The sequence below is a fragment of the Petromyzon marinus genome, chromosome 75 (assembly GCF_048934315.1).
Source record: "Petromyzon marinus isolate PM22_M1 ecotype Great Lakes invasive population chromosome 75, UKy_Petmar_22M1.pri1.0, whole genome shotgun sequence".
Classification (NCBI taxonomy): Eukaryota; Metazoa; Chordata; class Hyperoartia; order Petromyzontiformes; family Petromyzontidae; genus Petromyzon; species Petromyzon marinus.
The window spans coordinates 4,587,084-4,611,204 of record NC_133741.1 but is presented as its reverse complement, the minus strand read 5'-3'; the positions used below and the strand labels follow the sequence as shown (position 1 = coordinate 4,611,204).

Below are 24,121 nucleotides of genomic sequence, written 5' to 3'. Positions count from 1 at the left end.
GCACACTTGGTATGGTCCAATTGTGGCCACCGAATGTATGCGACTGAGCGAAACCAAGTGAACCCAATGGGGGATAACACTTTCGCCCCTCTTAATCGGGGCACACTTGGTAAGGTCCAATTGTAACCACCGAATGCATGCGACTGGGCGAAACCAAGTGAACCCAATGGGGGACAACACATTCCACCCTCCCCCCTCTTAAGCGAGGCACACTTGGTATGGTCCAATTGTATCCACCGAATGCATGCGACTGGGCGACACCAAGTGAACCCAATGGGGGACAACACATTCCACCCCCCTCTTAGTCGAGACACACTTGGTATGGTCCAATTGTATCCACCGAATGCATGCGACTGGGCGACACCAAGTGAACCCAATGGGGGACAACACATTCCATCTTCCCCCCTCTTAATGGAGGCACACTTGGTATAGTCCAATTGTAGCCACCGAATGCATGCGACTGGGCGAAACCAAGTGAACCCAATGGGGGACAACACATTCCACCCTCCCCTCTCTTAAGCGAGGCACACTTGGTATGGTCCAATTGTGGCCACCGAATGTATGCGACTGGGCGAAACCAAGTGAACCCAATGGGGGACAACACTTTCCCCCCCTCTTAATCGGGGCACACTTGGTATGGCCCAATTGCAGCCACCGAATGTATGCCAATGGGTGAAACCAAGTGAACCCAATGGGGGACAACACATTCCACCCTCCCCCCTCTTAATGGAGGCACACTTGGTATGGTCCAATTGTAGCCACCGAATGCATGCGACTGGGCGAAACCAAGTGAACCCAATGGGGGACAACACATTCCCCCCTCTTAAGCGAGGCACACTTGGTATGGTCCAATTGCAGCCACCGAATGTATGCCAATGGGCGAAACCAAGTGAACCCAATGGGGGACATGGGGGGTAGGTGATAATTGAACGTGTAAAGTGATAACAATGACATTGTTCCGACTCGCTCGTGTCGTGTCAAATATACACCAATTAATATTCACACAGAACCACGGTCCGCACGAGGAAAGACTGCTCAAACAATTAATATTCACAGCACGCGCACGAGATCATAATAATAATATTCACATTGGTGTCGAAATACACGGGTTAACGCCTAATTAATATTCATATTCACATCGGCCAATGGGGAAGGGCCACCGACCTAATATTCATTAAGTGGGTGGCGCCAAGATTGACCACCTACTTAATATTCATTAGGTGGGCGTGGTTTATATCGGCCACCTACTAAATATTCATTAGGTGAGCGCAGCTAACGTTGTCCACCTACTTAATATTCATTAGGTGGGTGGCGCCAAGATCGGCCACCTGCTTAATATTCATTAGGTGGGTGGCGCTAGCATTGACCGCCTACTTAATATTCATTAGGTGGGTGGGGCTCGGATTGACCACCTACTTAATATTCATTAGGAGGGTGTGGCTCGGATTGACCGCCTACTTAATATTAATGAGGCCCGGCTAATAATAAATATTGTTGAGTTAAATAGTTAAACAATCTGCTAAGTTCAGACGATGCGTCTAGGGTTGGTGGTGGTGATGATGGTGGTGGTGGTGATGGTTGTGGTGGTGATGGTGATGATGGTGGTGATGGTTGTGGTGGTGGTGATGGTGGTGATGGTGGTGATGATGGTGGTGGTGATGGTGATGGTGGTGGTGATGGTGGTGATGGTGGTGGTGGTGATGGTGATGGTTGTGGTGATGGTGGTGGCGGTGGTGATGATGGTGGTGATGGTGGTGGTGATGGTGGTGGTGATGGTGGTGGTGATGGTAGTGGTGATGGTGGCGGTGGTGATGGTGGTGGTGATGGTGGTGATGGTGGTGGTGATGGTGGTGATGGTGGTGGTGATGGTGGTGATGGTGGTGGTGGTGATGATAGTGGTGATGGTGGTGGTGGTGATGGTGGTGGTGGTGGTGATGGTTGTGGTGGTGATGGTGGTGGTGGTGATGGTGGTGGTGGTGATGGTGGTGGTGGTGATGGTTGTGGTGGTGATGGTGGTGGTGGTGATGGTGGTGGTGATGGTGGTGATGGTGGTGATAATGGTGGTGATGGTGGTGATGGTGGTGATGGTGGTGGTGATGGTGATGGTGGTGATGGTGGTGGTGATGGTGGTGGTGGTGATGGTGGTGATAATGGTGGTGATGGTGGTGATGGTGGTGATGGTGGTGGTGATGGTGATGGTGGTGATGGTGGTGGTGATGGTGGTGGTGGTGATGGTGGTGATGGTGATGGTGGTGATGGTGGTGATGGTGGTGGTGGTGATGGTGGTGATGGTGGTGGTGATGGTGATGGTGGTGATGGTGGTGGTGGTGATGGTGATGGTGGTGATGGTGATGATGGTGGTGGTGATGGTGAAGGTGGTGGTGGTGATGATGATGATGATGGTGGTGATGGTGGTGGTGATGATGGTGGTGATGGTGGTGGTGATGATGATGGTGGTGGTGATGGTGATTGTGGTGATGGTGATGGTGGTGATAGTGATGGTGGTGATGGTGGTGGTGGTGATGGTGGTGGTGGTGGTGATGGTGGTGGTGGTGGTGATGATGGTGGTGGTGATGGTGGTGGTGATGGTGGTGATGGTGGTGATTGTGGTGGTGGTGATGGTGGTGATGGTGGTGATGGTGGTGGTGATGGTGATGGTGGTGGTGGTGATGGTTGTGGTGGTGATGGTGGTGGTGGTGATGGTGGTGGTGATGGTGGTGGTGGTGATGGTGGTGATAATGGTGGTGGTGGTGATGGTGGTGGTGGTGATGGTGGTGATGGTGGTGATGGTGATGGTGGTGGTGATGGTGATGGTGGTGATGGTGGTGATGGTGGTGGTGGTGGTGATGGTGGTGGTGGTGATGGTGGTGATGGTGGTGATGGTGATGGTGGTGGTGATGGTGATGGTGGTGATGGTGGTGGTGATGGTGGTGGTGGTGATGGTGGTGATGGTGATGGTGGTGATGGTGGTGATGGTGGTGGTGGTGATGGTGGTGATGGTGGTGGTGATGGTGATGGTGGTGATGGTGGTGATGGTGGTGGTGGTGATGGTGATGGTGGTGATGGTGATGGTGGTGATGGTGATGATGGTGGTGGTGATGGTGAAGGTGGTGGTGGTGATGGTGGTGATGATGATGATGGTGGTGGTGATGATGATGATGGTGGTGGTGATGGTGGTTGTGGTGATGGTGGTGATAGTGATGGTGGTGATGGTGGTGGTGGTGATGGGGGTGGTGGTGGTGATGGTGATGGTGGTGGTGATGATGGTGGTGGTGATGGTGAAGGTGGTGGTGGTGATGGTGGTGATGATGATGTAGTGATGGTGGTGGTGATGGTAAGTGTTGTATCTGTGTGCGTGAGTGGTGAGTGAATGAGTGGTGAGTGAGTGGTGAGTTTAGTAAGTGAGTGAGTGAGTGAGTGGTGAGTGAGTGAGTGAGTGGTGAGTGAGTGGTGAGTGAGTGGGTGAGTGGGTGAGTGAGTGGGTGAGTGAGTGAGTGAGTGGTGAGTGAGTGGTGAATGAATGAGTGGGTGAGTGAGTGGGTGAGTGAGTGGTGAGTGAGTGGTGAGTGAGTGGTAGTGGTTAGTGAGTGGTGAGGGAGTGGTGAGTGAGTGGTGAGTTTAGGTGAGTGAGTAGTGAGTTTAGGTGAGTGTGCGGTGAGTTTAGGTGAGTGAGTGGTGAGTTTAGGTGAGTGAGTGGTGAGTGAGTGAGTGAGTGGTGAGTGAGTGGTGAATTTAGGTGAGTGAGTGGTGAGTGAGTGAGTGAGTGGTGAGTGAGTGGTGAATTTACGTGAGTGAGTGGTGAGTTTAGGTGAGTGGCAGTGGTGAGTTTTTGGTGAGTGAGTGTATGAGTGAGTAGTGAGTAGGAGTGGTGAGTGAGTGGTGAGTGAGTAGTAAGTTTAGGTGAGTGGTAGTGGTGAGTTTAGGTGAGTGAGTGTATGAGTGAGTGTATGAGTGAGTGGTGAGTGAGTGGTGAGTGAGTGGTGAGTTTAGGTGAGTAAGTGGTGAGTGGTGAGTTTAGGTGAGTGGTAGTGGTGAGTGGTAGTGGTGAGTGGTAGTGGTGCGTTTAGGTGAGTTTAGGTGAGTGTGTGGTGAGTTTAGGTGAGTGAGTGGTGAGTGAGTGGTGAGTTTAGGTGAGTGAGTGGTGAGTGAGTGAGTGGTGAGTGGTAGTGGTGAGTGGTAGTGGTGAGTTTAGGTGAGTGAGTGGTGAGTTTAGGTGAGTGAGTGGTGAGTGGTAGTGGTGAATTTAGGTGAGTGAGTGGTGAGTGGTAGTGGTGAGTTTAGGTGAGTGTGTGGTGAGTGAGTGGTGAGTGAGTTTAGGTGAGTGAGTGTTGAGTGAGTGGTGAGTTTAGGTGAGTGAGTGTATGAGTGAGTGATGAATGGGAGTGGTGAGTGAGTGGTGAGTGAGTGGTGAGTTTAGGTGAGTGGTAGTGGTGAGTTTAGGTGAGTGTGTGGTGAGTGTGTGGTGAGTGAGTGGTGAGTGAGTTTAGGTGAGTGAGTGGTGAGTGGTAGTGGTGAGTTTAGGTGAGTGAGTGGTGAGTTTAGGTGAGTGAGTGGTGAGTGAGTGGTGAGTTTAGGTGAGTGAGTGGTGAGTGAGTGGTGAGTTTAGGTGAGTGAGTGGTGAGTGAGTGGTAGTGGTGAGTTTAGGTGAGTGGTAGTGGTGAGTTTAGGTGAGTGAGTGGTGAGTTTAGGTGAGTGGTGAGTTTAGGTGAGTGGTAGTGGTGAGTGAGTGGTGAGTGAGTGGTGAGTTTAGGTGAGTGAGTGGTGAGTTTAGGTGAGTGGTAGTGGTGAGTTTAGGTGAGTGGTAGTGGTGAGTTTTGGTGAGTGAGTTTAGGTGAGTGAGTGGTGAGTAAGTGGTGAGTTTAGGTGAGTGTGTGGTGAGTTTAGGTGAGTGAGTGGTGAGTGAGTGGTGAGTTTAGGTGAGTGAGTGGTGAGTGAGTGGTGAGTGGTATTGGTGAGTTTATGTGAGTGGTAGTGGTGAGTGAGTGGTGAGTGAGTGGTGAGTTTAGGTGAATGAGTGGTGAGTTTAGGTGAGTGGTAGTGGTGAGTTTAGGTGAGTGAGTGAGTGAGTGGTGAGTGAGTGGTGAGTTTAGGTGAGTGTGTGGTGAGTTTAGGTGAGTGAGTGGTGAGTGGTGAGTGAGTGGTGAGTTTAGGTGAGTGAGTGGTGAGTGAGTGGTGAGTGGTAGTGGTGAGTTTAGGTGAGTGGTAGTGGTGAGTGGTGAGTGGTAGTGGTGAGTTTAGGTGAGTGTATGGTGAGTTTAGGTGAGTGTGTGGTGAGTTTAGGTGAGTGTGTGGTGAGTTTAGGTGAGTGTGTGGTGAGTTTAGGTGAGTGAGTGGTGAGTTTAGGTGAGTGTGTGGTGAGTTTAGGTGAGTGTGTGGTGAGTTTAGGTGAGTGAGTGGTGAGTTTAGGTGAGTGTGTGGTGAGTTTAGGTGAGTGAGTGGTGAGTTTAGGTGAGTGTGTGGTGAGTTTAGGTGAGTGTGTGGTGAGTTTAGGTGAGTGTGTGGTGAGTTTACGTGAGTGTGTGGTGAGTTTAGGTGAGTGGTAGTGGTGAGTTTAGGTGAGTGTGTGGTGAGTTTAGGTGAGTGTGTGGTGAGTTTAGGTGAGTGTGTGGTGAGTTTAGGTGAGTGTGTGGTGAGTTTACGTGAGTGTGTGGTGAGTTTAGGTGAGTGTGTGTTGAGTTTAGGTGAGTGTGTGGTGAGTTTAGGTGAGTGGTAGTGGTGAGTTTAGGTGAGTGTGTGGTGAGTTTAGGTGAGTGTGTGGTGAGTTTAGGTGAGTGTGTGGTGAGTTTAGGTGAGTGTGTGGTGAGTTTAGGTGAGTGAGTGGTGAGTGGTAGTGGTGAGTTTAGGTGAGTGTTTGGTGAGTTTAGGTGAGTGTGTGGTGAGTTTAGGTGAGTGAGTGGTGAGTGAGTGGTGAGTTTAGGTGAGTGAGTGATGAGTGAGTGGTGAGTTTAGTTGAGTGGTAGTGGTGAGTTTAGGTGAGTGTGTGGTGAGTTTAGGTGAGTGTTTGGTGAGTTTAGGTGAGTGTGTGGTGAGTTTAGGTGAGTGGTAGTGGTGAGTTTAGGTGAGTGTGTGGTGAGTTTAGGTGAGTGGTAGTGGTGAGTTTAGGTGAGTGTGTGGTGAGTTTAGGTGAGTGTGTGGTGAGTTTAGGTGAGTGAGTGGTGAGTTTAGGTGAGTGTGTGGTGAGTTTAGGTGAGTGTGTGGTGAGTTTAGGTGAGTGGTAGTGGTGAGTTTAGGTGAGTGAGTGGTGAGTTTAGGTGAGTGTGTGGTGAGTTTAGGTGAGTGTGTGGTGAGTTTAGGTGAGTGAGTGGTGAGTTTAGGTGAGTGTGTGGTGAGTTTAGGTGAGTGTGTGGTGAGTTTAGGTGAGTGTGTGGTGAGTTTAGGTGAGTGAGTGGTGAGTTTAGGTGAGTGTGTGGTGAGTTTAGGTGAGTGTGTGGTGAGTTTAGGTGAGTGAGTGATGAGTGTGTGGTGAGTTTAGGTGAGTGTGTGGTGAGTTTAGGTGAGTGTGTGGTGAGTTTAGGTGAGTGAGTGGTGAGTTTAGGTGAGTGAGTGGTGAGTTTAGGTGAGTGTGTGGTGAGTTTAGGTGAGTGTGTGGTGAGTTTAGGTGAGTGTGTGGTGAGTTTAGGTGAGTGTGTGGTGAGTTTAGGTGAGTGGTAGTGGTGAGTTTAGGTGAGTGTGTGGTGAGTTTAGGTGAGTGAGTGATGAGTGTGTGGTGAGTTTAGGTGAGTGAGTGATGAGTGTGTGGTGAGTTTAGATGAGTGAGTGGTGAGTTTAGGTGAGTGAGTGATGAGTGTGTGGTGAGTTTAGGTGAGTGAGTGGTGAGTTTAGGTGAGTGAGTGATGAGTGTGTGGTGAGTTTAGGTGAGTGAGTGGTGAGTTTAGGTGAGTGTGTGGTGAGTTTAGGTGAGTGAGTGGTGAGTTTAGGTGTGTGGTGAGTTTAGGTGAGTGAGTGGTGAGTGGTAGTGGTGAGTTTAGGTGAGTGAGTGGTGAGTTTAGGTGAGTGAGTGGTGAGTTTAGGTGAGTGTGTGGTGAGTTCAGGTGAGTGTGTGGTGAGTTTAGGTGAGTGAGTGGTGAGTTTAGGTGAGTGAGTGGTGAGTTTAGGTGAGTGTGTGGTGAGTTTAGGTGAGTGTTTGGTGAGTTTAGGTGAGTGAGTGGTGAGTTTAGGTGAGTGAGTGGTGAGTGAGTGGTGAGTTTAGGTGAGTGAGTGGCGAGTGGTAGTGGTGAGTTTAGGTGAGTGAGTGGTGAGTTTAGGTGAGTGAGTGATGAGTGAGTGGTGAGTTTAGGTGAGTGGTAGTGGTGAGTTTAGGTGAGTGAGTGATGAGTGTGTGGTGAGTTTAGGTGAGTGAGTGGTGAGTTTAGGTGAGTGAGTGATGAGTGTGTGGTGAGTTTAGGTGAGTGAGTGGTGAGTTTAGGTGAGTGTGTGGTGAGTTTAGGTGAGTGTGTGGTGAGTTTAGGTGAGTGTGTGGTGAGTTTAGGTGAGTGTGTGGTGAGTTTAGGTGAGTGAGTGATGAGTGAGTGGTGAGTTTAGTTGAGTGGTAGTGGTGAGTTTAGGTGAGTGTGTGATGAGTTTAGGTGAGTGTGTGGTGAGTTTAGGTGAGTGTGTGGTGAGTTTAGGTGAGTGAGTGGTGAGTGGTAGTGGTGAGTTTAGGTGAGTGTTTGGTGAGTTTAGGTGAGTGTGTGGTGAGTTTAGGTGAGTGAGTGGTGAGTGAGTGGTGAGTTTAGGTGAGTGAGTGATGAGTGAGTGGTGAGTTTAGTTGAGTGGTAGTGGTGAGTTTAGGTGAGTGTGTGGTGAGTTTAGGTGAGTGTTTGGTGAGTTTAGGTGAGTGTGTGGTGAGTTTAGGTGAGTGGTAGTGGTGAGTTTAGGTGAGTGTGTGGTGAGTTTAGGTGAGTGGTAGTGGTGAGTTTAGGTGAGTGTGTGGTGAGTTTAGGTGAGTGTGTGGTGAGTTTAGGTGAGTGAGTGGTGAGTTTAGGTGAGTGTGTGGTGAGTTTAGGTGAGTGTGTGGTGAGTTTAGGTGAGTGGTAGTGGTGAGTTTAGGTGAGTGAGTGGTGAGTTTAGGTGAGTGTGTGGTGAGTTTAGGTGAGTGTGTGGTGAGTTTAGGTGAGTGAGTGGTGAGTTTAGGTGAGTGTGTGGTGAGTTTAGGTGAGTGTGTGGTGAGTTTAGGTGAGTGTGTGGTGAGTTTAGGTGAGTGAGTGGTGAGTTTAGGTGAGTGTGTGGTGAGTTTAGGTGAGTGTGTGGTGAGTTTAGGTGAGTGAGTGATGAGTGTGTGGTGAGTTTAGGTGAGTGTGTGGTGAGTTTAGGTGAGTGAGTGGTGAGTTTAGGTGAGTGAGTGGTGAGCTTAGGTGAGTGTGTGGTGAGTTTAGGTGAGTGTTTGGTGAGTTTAGGTGAGTGTGTGGTGAGTTTAGGTGAGTGGTAGTGGTGAGTTTAGGTGAGTGTGTGGTGAGTTTAGGTGAGTGAGTGATGAGTGTGTGGTGAGTTTAGGTGAGTGAGTGATGAGTGTGTGGTGAGTTTAGATGAGTGAGTGGTGAGTTTAGGTGAGTGAGTGATGAGTGTGTGGTGAGTTTAGGTGAGTGAGTGGTGAGTTTAGGTGAGTGAGTGATGAGTGTGTGGTGAGTTTAGGTGAGTGAGTGGTGAGTTTAGGTGAGTGTGTGGTGAGTTTAGGTGAGTGAGTGGTGAGTTTAGGTGAGTGTGTGGTGAGTTTAGGTGAGTGAGTGGTGAGTGGTAGTGGTGAGTTTAGGTGAGTGAGTGGTGAGTTTAGGTGAGTGAGTGGTGAGTTTAGGTGAGTGTGTGGTGAGTTCAGGTGAGTGTGTGGTGAGTTTAGGTGAGTGAGTGGTGAGTTTAGGTGAGTGAGTGGTGAGTTTAGGTGAGTGTGTGGTGAGTTTAGGTGAGTGTTTGGTGAGTTTAGGTGAGTGAGTGGTGAGTTTAGGTGAGTGAGTGGTGAGTGAGTGGTGAGTTTAGGTGAGTGAGTGGTGAGTGGTAGTGGTGAGTTTAGGTGAGTGGTAGTGGTGAGTTTAGGTGAGTGAGTGATGAGTGTGTGGTGAGTTTAGGTGAGTGAGTGGTGAGTTTAGGTGAGTGAGTGATGAGTGTGTGGTGAGTTTAGGTGAGTGAGTGGTGAGTTTAGGTGAGTGTGTGGTGAGTTTAGGTGAGTGTGTGGTGAGTTTAGGTGAGTGTGTGGTGAGTTTAGGTGAGTGTGTGGTGAGTTTAGGTGAGTGAGTGATGAGTGAGTGGTGAGTTTAGTTGAGTGGTAGTGGTGAGTTTAGGTGAGTGTGTGATGAGTTTAGGTGAGTGTGTGGTGAGTTTAGGTGAGTGTGTGGTGAGTTTAGGTGAGTGAGTGGTGAGTGGTAGTGGTGAGTTTAGGTGAGTGAGTGGTGAGTTTAGGTGAGTGTGTGGTGAGTTTAGGTGAGTGTGTGGTGAGTTTAGGTGAGTGTGTGGTGAGTTTAGGTGAGTGTGTGGTGAGTTTAGGTGAGTGGTAGTGGTGAGTTTAGGTGAGTGTGTGGTGAGTTTAGGTGAGTGAGTGATGAGTGTGTGGTGAGTTTAGGTGAGTGAGTGGTGAGTTTAGGTGAGTGAGTGATGAGTGTGTGGTGAGTTTAGGTGAGTGAGTGGTGAGTTTAGGTGAGTGTGTGGTGAGTTTAGGTGAGTGTGTGGTGAGTTTAGGTGAGTGTGTGGTGAGTTTAGGTGAGTGTGTGGTGAGTTTAGGTGAGTGAGTGATGAGTGAGTGGTGAGTTTAGTTGAGTGGTAGTGGTGAGTTTAGGTGAGTGTGTGATGAGTTTAGGTGAGTGTGTGGTGAGTTTAGGTGAGTGTGTGGTGAGTTTAGGTGAGTGAGTGGTGAGTGGTAGTGGTGAGTTTAGGTGAGTGAGTGGTGAGTTTAGGTGAGTGTGTGGTGAGTTTAGGTGAGTGTGTGGTGAGTTTAGGTGAGTGTGTGGTGAGTTTAGGTGAGTGTGTGGTGAGTTTAGGTGAGTGTGTGGTGAGTTTAGGTGAGTGTGTGGTGAGTTTAGGTGAGTGAGTGATGAGTGAGTGGTGAGTTTAGTTGAGTGGTAGTGGTGAGTTTAGGTGAGTGTGTGATGAGTTTAGGTGAGTGTGTGGTGAGTTTAGGTGAGTGTGTGGTGAGTTTAGGTGAGTGAGTGGTGAGTGGTAGTGGTGAGTTTAGGTGAGTGAGTGGTGAGTTTAGGTGAGTGTGTGGTGAGTTTAGGTGAGTGTGTGGTGAGTTTAGGTGAGTGTGTGGTGAGTTTAGGTGAGTGTGTGGTGAGTTTAGGTGAGTGGTAGTGGTGAGTTTAGGTGAGTGTGTGGTGAGTTTAGGTGAGTGAGTGGTGAGTTTAGTTGAGTGGTAGTGGTGAGTTTAGGTGAGTGTGTGGTGAGTTTAGGTGAGTGTGTGGTGAGTTTAGGTGAGTGAGTGGTGAGTTTAGGTGAGTGAGTGGTGAGTGGTAGTGGTGAGTTTAGGTGAGTGTGTGGTGAGTTTAGGTGAGTGAGTGGTGAGTTTAGGTGAGTGAGTGATGAGTGTGTGGTGAGTTTAGGTGAGTGAGTGGTGAGTTTAGGTGAGTGAGTGATGAGTGTGTGGTGAGTTTAGGTGAGTTTAGGTGAGTGTGTGGTGAGTTTAGGTGAGTGTGTGGTGAGTTTAGGTGAGTGTGTGGTGAGTTTAGGTGAGTGTGTGGTGAGTTTAGGTGAGTGTGTGGTGAGTTTAGGTGAGTGTTTGGTGAGTTTAGGTGAGTGTGTGGTGAGTTTAGGTGAGTTTAGGTGAGTGAGTGGTGAGTTTAGGTGAGTGAGTGATGAGTGTGTGGTGAGTTTAGGTGAGTGTGTGGTGAGTTTAGGTGAGTGTGTGGTGAGTTTAGGTGAGTGTGGTGTCATCCCACTCCAGCTTCTGTCTCCCCATCGCGTCTCCATCATCCTCCACCCACTCCTCGTCCACCTCGTCCACCTCGTCCACCTCCTCCACCTCGTCCACCTCCTCCACCTCGTCCTCGTCGTCACTGTAAGCTGGCGGCTCGCAACTCTGCAGCGTGGAATCATCATCAACATCATCATCAGCATCATCATTAACATCATCATCATCAACATCATCAACGTCATCATCATCATCACCATCATCATCATCAACATCATCATCAACATCATCAACATCATCATCACCATCGTCAACATCATCAACATCAACATCATCAACATCAGCATCATCATCAACATCATCATCACAATCATCATCATCAGCATCACCATCATCAACATCGTCAACATCATCATCAACGTCATCATCATCAACATCATCATCAGCATCAGCATCAACATCATCATCATCAACATCATTATCATCAGCATCATCAGCATCATCATCAACATCTACATCATCATCATCAACGTCATCAACATCATCATCATCATCACCATCATCAACATCATCATCAACATCATCATCAACATCACCATCATCAACATCATCATCATCATCAACATCATCATCATCATCAACATCATCATCATCAACATCATCAACATCAACATCATCAACATCATCATCATCAACATCATCATCAACATCATCAACATCAACATCATCAACATCAACATCATCAACATCATCAACATCATCATCATCAACATCATCATCATCATCAACATCATCAACATCATCATCATCACCATCATCATCATCAACATCATCATCATCAACATCATCAACATCATCAACATCATCATCACCATCGTCAACATCATCAACATCAACATCATCAACATCAGCATCATCATCGTCATCATCATCAGCATCATCATCAACATCATCAACATGAGCATCATCATCAGCATCGTGAACATCATCATCAGCATCATCATCAATATCATCAACATCATCATCATCATCAACAACATCATCAGCATCATTATCAACATCATCATCAACATCATCAACATCATCATCAACATCATCATCAACAACATCAGTAGTAGCATCATCATCATCAACATCATCATCAACATCATCATCAACATCATCATCATCAACATCATCAGCATCATCATCAACATCATCATCATCAACATCATCATCATCAATATCATCATCATCAACATCATCAACATCATCAGCATCATCATCAACATCATCATCAACATCATCATCATCAATATCATCATCATCATCATCAACATCATCAACATCATCATCATCATCAACATCTACATCATCATCATCAACATCATCATCATCAACATCATCATCATCGACATCATCATCATCATCAATATCATCATCAACATCATCATCATCAACATCATCATCATCATCAACATCATCATCATCAACATCATCATCATCAACATCATCATAATCAACATCATCATCATCATCATCATCAACAAAATCATCAACTTCATCATCATCAACATCATCATCAACATTATCATCAACATCATCATCATCATCAGTAGCATCATCATCACCAACATCATCAACATCATCATCAGCATCAACATCATCATCAACATCATTATCATCATCAACATCATCATCATCAACATCATCATCAACATCATCATCATCAACATAATCATCATCATCAACATCATCATCATCAACATCATCATCATCAACATAATCATCATCATCAACATCTACATCATCATCAACATAATCATCATCATCATCAACATCATCATCATCAACATCATCATCATCAACATCATCATCATCAACATCATCATCATCTACATCATCATCATCAACATCATCATGAACATCAACATCATCATCAACATCATCATCATCAACATCATCATCAACATCATCATCAACTTCATCATCAACAACATCATCAACATCATCATCAACAACATCATCAACTTCATCATCAACATCATCATCAGCATCATCAACATCATTAACATCATCATCAACATCATCATAATCAACATCACAAACATCATCATCAGTAGCATCATCATCAACATCATCAGTAGCAGCAGCATCATCATCAGTAGCATCATCATCAGTAGCATCATCATCATCATCAGTAACATCATCAACAGCATCATCATCAACAAAATCAACATCATCATCAACAACATCATCAACTTCATCATCAACATCATCATCAACATCATCATCAACATCATCAACATCATCATCAACATCATCATCAACATCATCATCAGCATCATCATCATCATCAACAACAACATCATCATCAATATCATCATCAACATCATCATCAACATCATCATCATCAGCATCATCATCATCAACATCATCATCATCAACATCATCATAATCAACATCATCACCTTCATCATTATCGTCAACAACATCATCATCATCAACATCATCATAATCAACATCACAATCATCATCAGTAGCATCATCATCAACATCATCAGTAGCAGCAGCAGCATCATCATCATCAGTAGCATCATCATCATCAGTAGCATCATCATCAATAGCATCATCATCATCAGTAACATCATCAACAGCATCATCAACATCATCATCACCATCATCAACATCATCATCAACATCATCATCATCATCAACAAAATCATCAACTTCATCATCATCATCAACAACATCATCATCATCAACATCACCATTAACATCATCATCATCAATAGCATCATCATCAGTAACATCATCAACAGCATCATCAACATCATCATCAACATCATCATCATCGTCAACAACATCATCATCAACATCATCATCAACATCATCATCAATATCATCATCATCAGTAGCATCATCATCGGGGTGAGTGAGTGGCTGGGTGAGTGAGTTGCTGAGTGAGTGGGTGGGTGAGTGAGTGGCTGAGTGAGTGAGTGAGTGGCTGAGTGGCTGAGTGGGTGAGTGAGTGAGTGGCTGAGTGATTGAGTGGGTGAGTGACTGGGTGAGTGAGTGGTGAGTGAGTGGAGAGTGAGTGGTGAGTGAGTGGTGAGTGATGAGTGAGTGGTGAGTGAGTGAGTGGTGAGTGAGTAGTGAGTGAGTGGTGAGTGAGTGGTGAGTGAGTGAGTGGTGAGTGAGTGGTGAGAGAGTCGTGAGTGAGTGGTGAGTGAGTGGTGAGTAGTGAGTGAGTGGTGAGTGCGTGAGTGGTGATTGAGTGGTGAGTGAGTGGAGAGTGAGTGGTGAGTGGTGAGTGGTGAGTGAGTGAGTGAGTGGTGAGTGGTGAGTGAGTGAGTGGCGAGTGAGTGGTGAGTGGTGAGTGAGTGGTGAGTGAGTGGTGAGTGAGTGAGTGGTGAGTGAGTGGTGAGAGAGTGGTGAGTGAGTGAGTGAGTGGTGAGTGAGTGGTGAGAGAGTGGTGAGTGAGTGAGTGGTGAGTGAGTGGTGAGTGAGTGGTGAGTGAGTGAGTGGTGAGTGAGTGGTGAGAGAGTCGTGAGTGAGTGGTGAGTGAGTGGTGAGTGAGTGAATGGTGAGTCGTGAGTGAGTGGTGAGTGAGTGATGAGTGAGTGAGTGAGTGGTGAGGAATTGGTGAGTGATTGGTGAGTGATTGGTGAGTGATTGGTGATTGGTGAATGATTGGTGAGTGATTGGTGAGTGATTGGTGAGTGTATGAGTGGTGAGTGATTGGTGAGTGATTGGTGAGTGAGTGGTGAGTGATTGATGAGTGATTGGTGAGTGGTGAGTGATTGGTGAGTGATTGGTGAGTGATTGGTGAGTGAGTGGTGAGTGAGTGGTGAGTGTATGAGTGGTGAGTGAGTGGTGAGTGAGTGGTGAGTGATTGGTGATTGGTGAGTGATTGGTGAGTGAGTGGTGAGTGGTGAGTGAGTGATTGGTGAGTGATTGGTGAGTGGTGAGTGATTGGTGAGTGATTGGTGAGTGAGTGGTGAGTGATTGATGAGTGATTGGTGAGTGATTGGTGAGTGGTGAGTGATTGGTGAGTGATTGGTGAGTGGTGAGTGAGTGATTGGTGAGTGATTGGTGAGTGATTGGTGAGTGATTGGTGATTGGTGAGTGTGTGAGTGGTGAGTGATTGGTGATTGGTGAGTGATTGGTGAGTGGTGAGTGATTGGTGAATGGTGAGTGAGTGATTGGTGAGTGATTGGTGAGTGATTGGTGAGTAGTGAGTGTATGAGTGGTGAGTGTATGAGTGGTGAGTGATTGTTGAGTGATTGGTGAGTGATTGGTGAGTGTATGAGTGGTGATTGGTGAGTGATTGGTGAGTGATTGGTGAGTGATTGGTGAGTCGTGAGTGTATGAGTGGTGAGTGTATGAGTGGTGAGTGTATGAGTGGTGAGTGAGTGGTGAGTGATTGGTGAGTGATTGGTGAGTGAGTGGTGAGTGAGTGGAGAGTGATTGGTGAGTGAGTGAGTGAGTGGTGAGTGAGTGGTGAGTGATTGGTGATTGGTGAGTGACTGGTGAGTGAGTGGTGAGTGAGTGGTGAGTGATTGGTGAGTGATTGGTGAGTGGTGAGTGATTGGTGAGTGGTGAGTGATTGGTGAGTGATTGGTGAGTGTATGAGTGGTGAGTGATTGGTGAGTGATTGGTGAGTGAGTGGTGAGTGATTGATGAGTGATTGGTGAGTGATTGGTGAGTGGTGAGTGATTGGTGAGTGATTGGTGAGTGAGTGGTAAGTGAGTGGTGAGTGTATGAGTGGTGAGTGGTGAGTGTATGAGTGGTGAGTGAGTGGTGAGTGATTGGTGAGTGATTGGTGAGTGAGTGGTGAGTGAGTGGTGAGTGATTGGTGAGTGAGTGGTGAGTGAGTGGTGAGTGATTGGTGATTGGTGAGTGATTGGTGAGTGATTGGTGAGTGATTGGTGAGTGGTGAGTGATTGGTGAGTGAGTGGTGAGTGATTGGTGAGTGATTGGTGAGTGTATGAGTGGTGAGTGATTGGTGAGTGGTGAGTGATTGGTGAGTGATTGGTGAGTGATTGGTGATTGGTGAGTGATTGGTGAGTGATTGGTGAGTGTATGAGTGGTGAGTGGTGAGTGATTGGTGAGTGATTGGTGAGTGATTGGTGAGTGGTGAGTGATTGGTGAGTGATTGGTGAGTGATTGGTGAGTGTATGAGTGGTGAGTGATTGGTGAGTGATTGGTGAGTGATTGGTGAGTGAGTGGTGAGTGATTGGTGAGTGATTGGTGAGTGATTGGTGAGTGGTGAGTGATTGGTGAGTGATTGGTGAGTGGTGAGTGGTGAGTGATTGGTGAGTGATTGGTGAGTGATTGGTGAGTGGTGAGTGGTGAGTGAGTGCTGAGTGATTGGTGAGTGAGTGGTGAGTGATTGTTGAGTGATTGTTGAGTGATTGGTGAGTGAGTGGTGAGTGATTGGTGAGTGGTGAGTGATTGGTGAGTGATTGGTGAGTGATTGGTGAGTGATTGGTGAGTGGTGATTGGTGAGTGATTGGTGAGTGATTGGTGAGTGGTGAGTGATTGGTGAGTGGTGAGTGTATGAGTGGTGAGTGATTGGTGAGTGATTGGTGAGTGATTGGTGAGTGGTGAGTGATTGGTGAGTGATGATTGGTGAGTGATTCGTGAGTGATTGGTGAGTGATTGGTGAGTGTATGAGTGGTGAGTGATTGGTGAGTGATTGGTGAGTGATTGGTGAGTGAGTGATTGGTGAGTGGTTGGTGAGTGATTGGTGAGTGATTGGTGAGTGTATGAGTGGTGAGTGATTGGTGAGTGATTGGTGAGTGTATGAGTGGTGATTGGTGAGTGATTGGTGAGTGATTGGTGAGTGATTGGTGATTGGTGAGTGATTGGTGAGTGATTGTTGAGTGATTGGTGAGTGTATGAGTGGTGAGTGATTGGTGAGTGATTGGTGAGTGATTGGTGAGTGTATGAGTGGTGAGTGAGTGGTGAGTGATTGGTGAGTGATTGGTGAGTGATTGGTGAGTGGTGAGTGATTGGTGAGTGATTGGTGAGTGATTGGTGAGTGATTGTTGATTTGTGAGTGATTGTTGAGTGATTGGTGAGTGATTGGTGAGTGTATGAGTGGTGAGTGATTGGTGAGTGATTGGTGAGTGATTGGTGATTGGTGAGTGATTGGTGAGTGATTGGTGAGTGAGTGGTGAGTGATTGGTGAATGATTGGTGAGTGATTGGTGAGTGAGTGGTGAGTGATTGGTGAGTGATTGGTGAGTGAGTGGTGAGTGATTGGTGAGTGAGTGGTGAGTGATTGGTGAGTGAGTGGTGAGTGAGTGGTGAGTGATTGGTGAGTGATTGGTGAGTGAGTGGTAAGTGATTGGTGATTGGTGAGTGAGTGGTGAGTGATTGGCGAGTGATTGGTGAGTGATTGGTGAGTGAGTGGTGAGTGATTGGTGAGTGATTGGTGAGTGGTGAGTGTATGAGTGGTGAGTGATTGGTGAGTGATTGGTGATTGGTGAGTGATTGGTGAGTGATTGGTGAGTGATTGGTGAGTGATGATTGGTGAGTGATTGGTGAGTGATTCGTGAGTGATTGGTGAGTGATTGGTGAGTGATTGGTGAGTGTATGAGTGGTGAGTGATTGGTGAGTGATTGGTGAGTGAGTGGTGAGTGATTGGTGAGTGATTGGTGAGTGAGTGGTGAGTGATTGGTGAGTGATTGGTGAGTGATTGGTGAGTGGTGAGTGATTGGTGAGTGATTGGTGAGTGATTGAGTGGTGAGTGAGTGGTGAGTGAGTGGTGAGTGATTGGTGAGTGATTGGTGATTGGTGAGTGTATGAGTGGTGAGTGATTGGTGATTGGTGAGTGATTGGTGAGTGATTGGTGAGTGGTGAGTGATTGGTGAGTGATTGGTGAATGATTGGTGAGTGATTGGTGAGTGGTGAGTGATTGGTGAGTGATTGGTGAGGAGTGGTGAGTGAGTGGTGAGTGATTGGTGAGTGATTGGTGAGTGATTGGTGAGTGTATGAGTGGTGAGTGAGTGGTGTATGAGTGGTGAGTGATTGGTGAGTGATTGGTGAGTGATTGGTGAGTGGTGAGTGAGTGATTGGTGAGTGATTGGTGAGTGATTGGTGAGTGGTGAGTGATTGGTGAGTGATTGGTGAGTGAGTGGTGAGTGATTGGTGAGTGAGTGGTGAGTGGTGAGTGAGTGATTGGTGAGTGATTGGTGAGTGATTGGTGATTGGTGAGTGATTGGTGAGTGATTGGTGAGTGAGTGGTGAGTGATTGTTGAGTGATTGGTGAGTGATTGGTGAGTGAGTGGTGAGTGATTGGTGATTGGTGAGTGATTGGTGAGTGATTGGTGATTGGTGATTGGTGAGTGATTGGTGAGTGATTGGTGAGTGATTGGTGAGTGGTGAGTGTATGAGTGGTGAGTGTATGAGTGGTGAGTGATTGGTGAGTGATTGGTGAGTGAGTGGTGAGTGATTGGTGAGTGAGTGGTGAGTGGTGAGTGAGTGATTGGTGAGTGATTGGTGAGTGATTGGTGATTGGTGAGTGATTGGTGAGTGATTGGTGAGTGAGTGGTGAGTGATTGTTGAGTGATTGGTGAGTGATTGGTGAGTGAGTGGTGAGTGATTGGTGATTGGTGAGTGATTGGTGAGTGATTGGTGATTGGTGATTGGTGAGTGATTGGTGAGTGTATGAGTGGTGAGTGATTGGTGAGTGATTGGTGAGTGAGTGGTGAGTGATTGGTGAGTGATTGGTGAGTGATTGGTGAGTGGTGAGTGATTGGTGAGTGATTGGTGAGTGATTGAGTGGTGAGTGAGTGGTGAGTGAGTGGTGAGTGATTGGTGAGTGATTGGTGATTGGTGAGTGTATGAGTGGTGAGTGATTGGTGATTGGTGAGTGATTGGTGAGTGATTGGTGAGTGGTGAGTGATTGGTGAGTGATTGGTGAGTGGTGAGTGATTGGTGAGTGATTGGTGAGGAGTGGTGAGTGAGTGGTGAGTGATTGGTGAGTGATTGGTGAGTGTATGAGTGGTGAGTGAGTGGTGTATGAGTGGTGAGTGATTGGTGAGTGATTGGTGAGTGGTGAGTGATTGGTGAGTGATTGGTGAGTGATTGGTGAATGGTGAGTGAGTGATTGGTGAGTGATTGGTGAGTGATTGGTGAGTGGTGAGTGATTGGTGAGTGATTGGTGAGTGAGTGGTGAGTGATTGGTGAGTGAGTGGTGAGTGGTGAGTGAGTGATTGGTGAGTGATTGGTGAGTGATTGGTGATTGGTGAGTGATTGGTGAGTGATTGGTGAGTGAGTGGTGAGTGATTGTTGAGTGATTGGTGAGTGATTGGTGAGTGAGTGGTGAGTGATTGGTGATTGGTGAGTGATTGGTGAGTGATTGGTGATTGGTGATTGGTGAGTGATTGGTGAGTGATTGGTGAGTGATTGGTGAGTGGTGAGTGTATGAGTGGTGAGTGTATGAGTGGTGAGTGATTGGTGAGTGATTGGTGAGTGAGTGGTGAGTGATTGGTGAGTGAGTGGTGAGTGGTGAGTGAGTGATTGGTGAGTGATTGGTGAGTGATTGGTGATTGGTGAGTGATTGGTGAGTGATTGGTGAGTGAGTGGTGAGTGATTGTTGAGTGATTGGTGAGTGATTGGTGAGTGAGTGGTGAGTGATTGGTGATTGGTGAGTGATTGGTGAGTGATTGGTGATTGGTGATTGGTGAGTGATTGGTGAGTGATTGGTGAGTGATTGGTGAGTGGTGAGTGTATGAGTGGTGAGTGTATGAGTGGTGAGTGATTGGTGAGTGATTGGTGAGTGATTGGTGAGTGAGTGGTGAGTGGTGAGTGAGTGATTGGTGAGTGATTGGTGAGTGATTGGTGATTGGTGAGTGATTGGTGAGTGATTGGTGAGTGAGTGGTGAGTGATTGTTGAGTGATTGGTGAGTGATTGGTGAGTGAGTGGTGAGTGATTGGTGATTGGTGAGTGATTGGTGAGTGATTGGTGATTGGTGATTGGTGAGTGATTGGTGAGTGATTGGTGAGTGATTGGTGAGTGATTGGTGAGTGGTGAGTGTATGAGTGGTGAGTGTATGAGTGGTGAGTGATTGGTGAGTGATTGGTGAGTGATTGGTGAGTGATTGGTGAGTGGTGAGTGTATGAGTGGTGAGTGTATGAGTGGTGAGTGATTGGTGAGTGATTGGTGAGTGATTGGTGAGTGATTGGTGAGTGATTGGTGAGTGATTGGTGATTGGTGATTGGTGAGTGATTGGTGAGTGATTGGTGAGTGATTGGTGAGTGGTGAGTGTATGAGTGGTGAGTGTATGAGTGGTGAGTGATTGGTGAGTGATTGGTGAGTGATTGGTGAGTGATTGGTGAGTGATTGGTGAGTGATTGGTGAGTGGTGAGTGTATGAGTGGTGAGTGTATGAGTGGTGAGTGATTGGTGAGTGATTGGTGAGTGATTGGTGAGTGATTGGTGAGTGATTGGTGAGTGATTGGTGAGTGATTGGTGAGTGATTGGTGAGTGGTGAGTGTATGAGTGGTGAGTGTATGAGTGGTGAGTGATTGGTGAGTGATTGGTGAGTGATTGGTGAGTGATTGGTGATTGGTGATTGGTGAGTGATTGGTGAGTGATTGGTGAGTGATTGGTGAGTGGTGAGTGTATGAGTGGTGAGTGTATGAGTGGTGAGTGATTGGTGAGTGATTGGTGAGTGATTGGTGAGTGATTGGTGAGTGGTGAGTGTATGAGTGGTGAGTGTATGAGTGGTGAGTGATTGGTGAGTGATTGGTGAGTGATTGGTGAGTGATTGGTGAGTGATTGGTGAGTGATTGGTGAGTCTGCTCACCACCATGGGGTTCACGGTGATCGTCAATGCTGAGTCGTCCCAGTCCAGCTCCCCGCTGGCTCCTCCCCCTCCCCCGTGGCCACGCCCCCCTCCCCCGTGGCCACGCCCCCCTCCCCCGTGGCCACGCCCCCCGCACTCGCTGGCACCGCCCCTCATGCGCAGGGCTCCCAAAAGTAGAGCCACAACCAACAGCACCACCACCACCACAACCACCACAACCACACTGGGGCTGGTCGACACTGCAACAACAACCACCACCACAACCACGTTAGTGTCACCACAACCACCACAACCACCACAACCACCACCACGACACTGGGGCTGGTCGACACTGCAACAACAACAACAACCACGTTAGTGTCACCACAACCACCACAACAACAACAACCACGTTAGTGTCACCACCACAACCAACAGCACCACCACCACAACCACCACCACAACCACCACCACAACCACCACCACAACCACGACACTGGGGCTGGTCGACACTGCAACAACAACAACAACCACAACCTCGTTAGTGTCACCACAACAACCACCACCACCACAACCACGTTAGTGTCACCACAACCACCACAACCAACACAACAACCACAACAACCAAAACCAACAGCACCACCACAACCACCACAACCTCGTTAGTGTCACCACAACAACCACCAACACAACAACCACAACAACCACCACCAACACAACCACCACCACAACCACCGCCACCAACACAACAACCACCACAACCACCACCAGCACAACAACCACCACAACCACCACAACCAACAGCACCACCACCACAACCACACTGGGGCTGGTCGACACTGCAACAACCACAACCACCACAACCTTGTTAGTGTCACCACAACAACAACCACCAACACAACAACAACAATCACAACAACTACAACAACAACCACAACCACCACCACCAACACAACAACAACCACAACCACCACCACCACCACAACCACCACCACAACAACAACACCACCACCACCACTACAACCACCATCACCACTACAACCACCACCAACACCACCACCACCACCACTATCACCACCACCACCACAACCACCACCACAACCACCACAACCACTACCATCACCACAACAACCACCACTACAACCACCACCAACACTACTACCACCACCACCACAACCACCACCACCACAACCACTACCATCACCACAACAACCACCACTACAACCACCACCAACAATACAACCACCACCACCACAACCACCACCACAACAACCACCACCACCACAACCACCACCACCACAACAACCACCACCACTACAACTACCACCACCACCAACACAACAACAACCACCACAACCACCACAACCAACAGCACCACCACCACAACCACCACAACCACCAGCACCACGCTGGGGCTGGTCGACACTGCAACAACCACAACCACCACAACCTCGTTAGTGTCACCACAACAACCACCACCACCAACACAACAACAACAACCACAACAACTACAACAACAACCACAACCAACAGCACCACCACCACAACAACCACAACCACCACGTTAGCAACACAACAACAACCACAACAACCATCACAATAACAACCACCACAACCACCACCACCACAACCACCACAACCACCACGTTAGCAACACAACAACAACCACCACCACAACCATCACAATAACAACCACCACAACCACCACCACCACAACCACCACAACCACCACGTTAGCAACACAACAACAACCACCACAACCACCATCACAAGAGGTAGTTGTGGTAGTGGTGGTTTTGGTAGTGGTGGTTGTGGTAGTGGTGGTTGTGGTAGTGGTGGTTGTGGTACTGGTGTTGTGGCTGGGTAGTTGTGGTGGTGGTGGTTGTGGTAGTTGTGGCTGTGGTTGTGGTAGTGGTGGTGGTGGTACTGGTGTTGTGGCTGGGTGGTTGTGGTGGTGGTTGTGGTAGTGGTTGTCGTGGTGGTGGTGGTTGTGGTAGTTGTGGTGGTGGTGGTTCTGGTGTTGTGGCTGAGTGGTTGTGGTGGTTGTGGTGGTAGTTGTGGTGGTGGTTGTGGTGGTTGTGGTGGTTGTGGTAGTAGTGGTTGTGGTGGTGGTTGTGGTAGTTATGGTAGTTGTGGTACCGGTGTTGTGGCTGGTTGGTTGTGGTGGTGGTTGTGGTAGTTGTGGTTGTGGTAGTAGTGGTTGTGGTGGTGGTAGTAGTGGTTGTTGTGGTAGTTGTGGTACCGGTGTTGTGGCCGGATTGTTGTGGTGGTAGTGGTGGTGGTTGTGGTTGTGATGGTGGTTGTGGTAGTAGTGTTTGTGGTAGTTGTGGTTGTGGCTGGGTGGTTGTGGTGGTAGTGGTGGTGGTAGTTGTGGTAGTAGTAGTAGTAGTGGTTGTGGTGGTTGTGGTAGTTGTGGTAGTTGTGGTGGTGGTTGTAGTTGTGGTAGTTGTGGTGGTGGTAGTTGTAGTTGTGGTGGTGGTTGTGGTGGTAGTTGTGGTGGTAGTTGTAGTAATTGTTGTGGTAGTTGTGGTAGTTGTGGTAGTTGTGGTGGTGGTTGTAGTTGTGGTAGTTGTGGTGGTGGTAGTTGTAGTTGTGGTGGTGGTTGTGGTGGTAGTTGTGGTGGTAGTTGTAGTAATTGTTGTGGTAGTTGTGGTGGTGGTGGTTGTAGTAGTTGTGGTAGTGGTTGTAGTTGTGGTGGTAGTGGTGGTAGTTGTGGTGGTGGTTGTGGTGGTAGTTGTGGTGGTGATGGTGGTGGTGATGGTAGTGGTAGTCGTGGTGGTAGTAGTGGTGGTGGTGGTGGTTGTGGTAGTTGTAGTAGTGGTGGTTGTGGTGGTGGTGGTAGTGGTAGTTGTGGTGGTAGTTGTAGTTGTGGTAGTTGTGGTGGTTGTGGTAGTTGTGGTGGTAGTTGTAGTTGTGGTGGTGGTTGTGGTGGTAGTTGTAGTTGTGGTAGTTGTAGTAGTAGTTGTGGTGGTAGTTGTGGTAATTGTTGTGGTAGTTGTGGTGGTGGTTGTGGTGGTGGTGGTTGTGGTGGTGGTGGTGGTTGTGGTAGTTGTAGTAGTGGTGGTTGTGGTGGTGGTTGTGGTAGTTGTAGTAATTGTTGTGGTAGTAGTGGTTGTGGTGGTTGTGGTGGTGGTTGTGGTGGTACCGGTGTTGTGGCCGGGTTGTTGTGCCGCCACTGCTCCCACCACTGAGTCGTCTCTGGGCCCGGCCACAGCTTGGGCAGGCAGAGACGTCGCAGAGACGTGCAGAGGTCGCACCTAGAGACACACACACACAGATACACACAGATACACAGATACATACACAGAGACGTCGCAGAGACGTGCAGAGGTCGCACCTACACACACATACACAGATACATAGAGACACATACACACAGATACACACACACAGATACACACAGATAGAGATACAGATACACAGAGATACACACAGATACACACAGAGACACACACACACAGAGATACACATAGATACACACAGAGACGTCGCAGAGACGTGCAGAGGTCGCACCTAGAGACACACAGAGACACA

General features: G+C 47.8%; 1 long non-coding RNA gene across 1 annotated transcript in view; it reads left to right on the top strand.

Annotated features, from left to right (window-relative positions):
- The window catches only part of LOC142907143 (uncharacterized), a 118,011-nt gene extending 107,178 nt beyond the window's left edge, over window positions 1-10,833 (top strand). The window contains exons 2-10 of the long non-coding RNA XR_012930839.1: window positions 3,753-6,684; window positions 6,855-6,917; window positions 7,074-7,189; window positions 7,245-8,323; window positions 8,397-8,440; window positions 8,632-9,986; window positions 10,105-10,287; window positions 10,471-10,555; window positions 10,723-10,833. This is a non-coding gene — a long non-coding RNA (uncharacterized LOC142907143). The remainder of the gene's footprint in view (window positions 1-3,752; window positions 6,685-6,854; window positions 6,918-7,073; window positions 7,190-7,244; window positions 8,324-8,396; window positions 8,441-8,631; window positions 9,987-10,104; window positions 10,288-10,470; window positions 10,556-10,722) is intronic.
- Window positions 10,834-24,121: the final 13,288 nt, after the last annotated feature.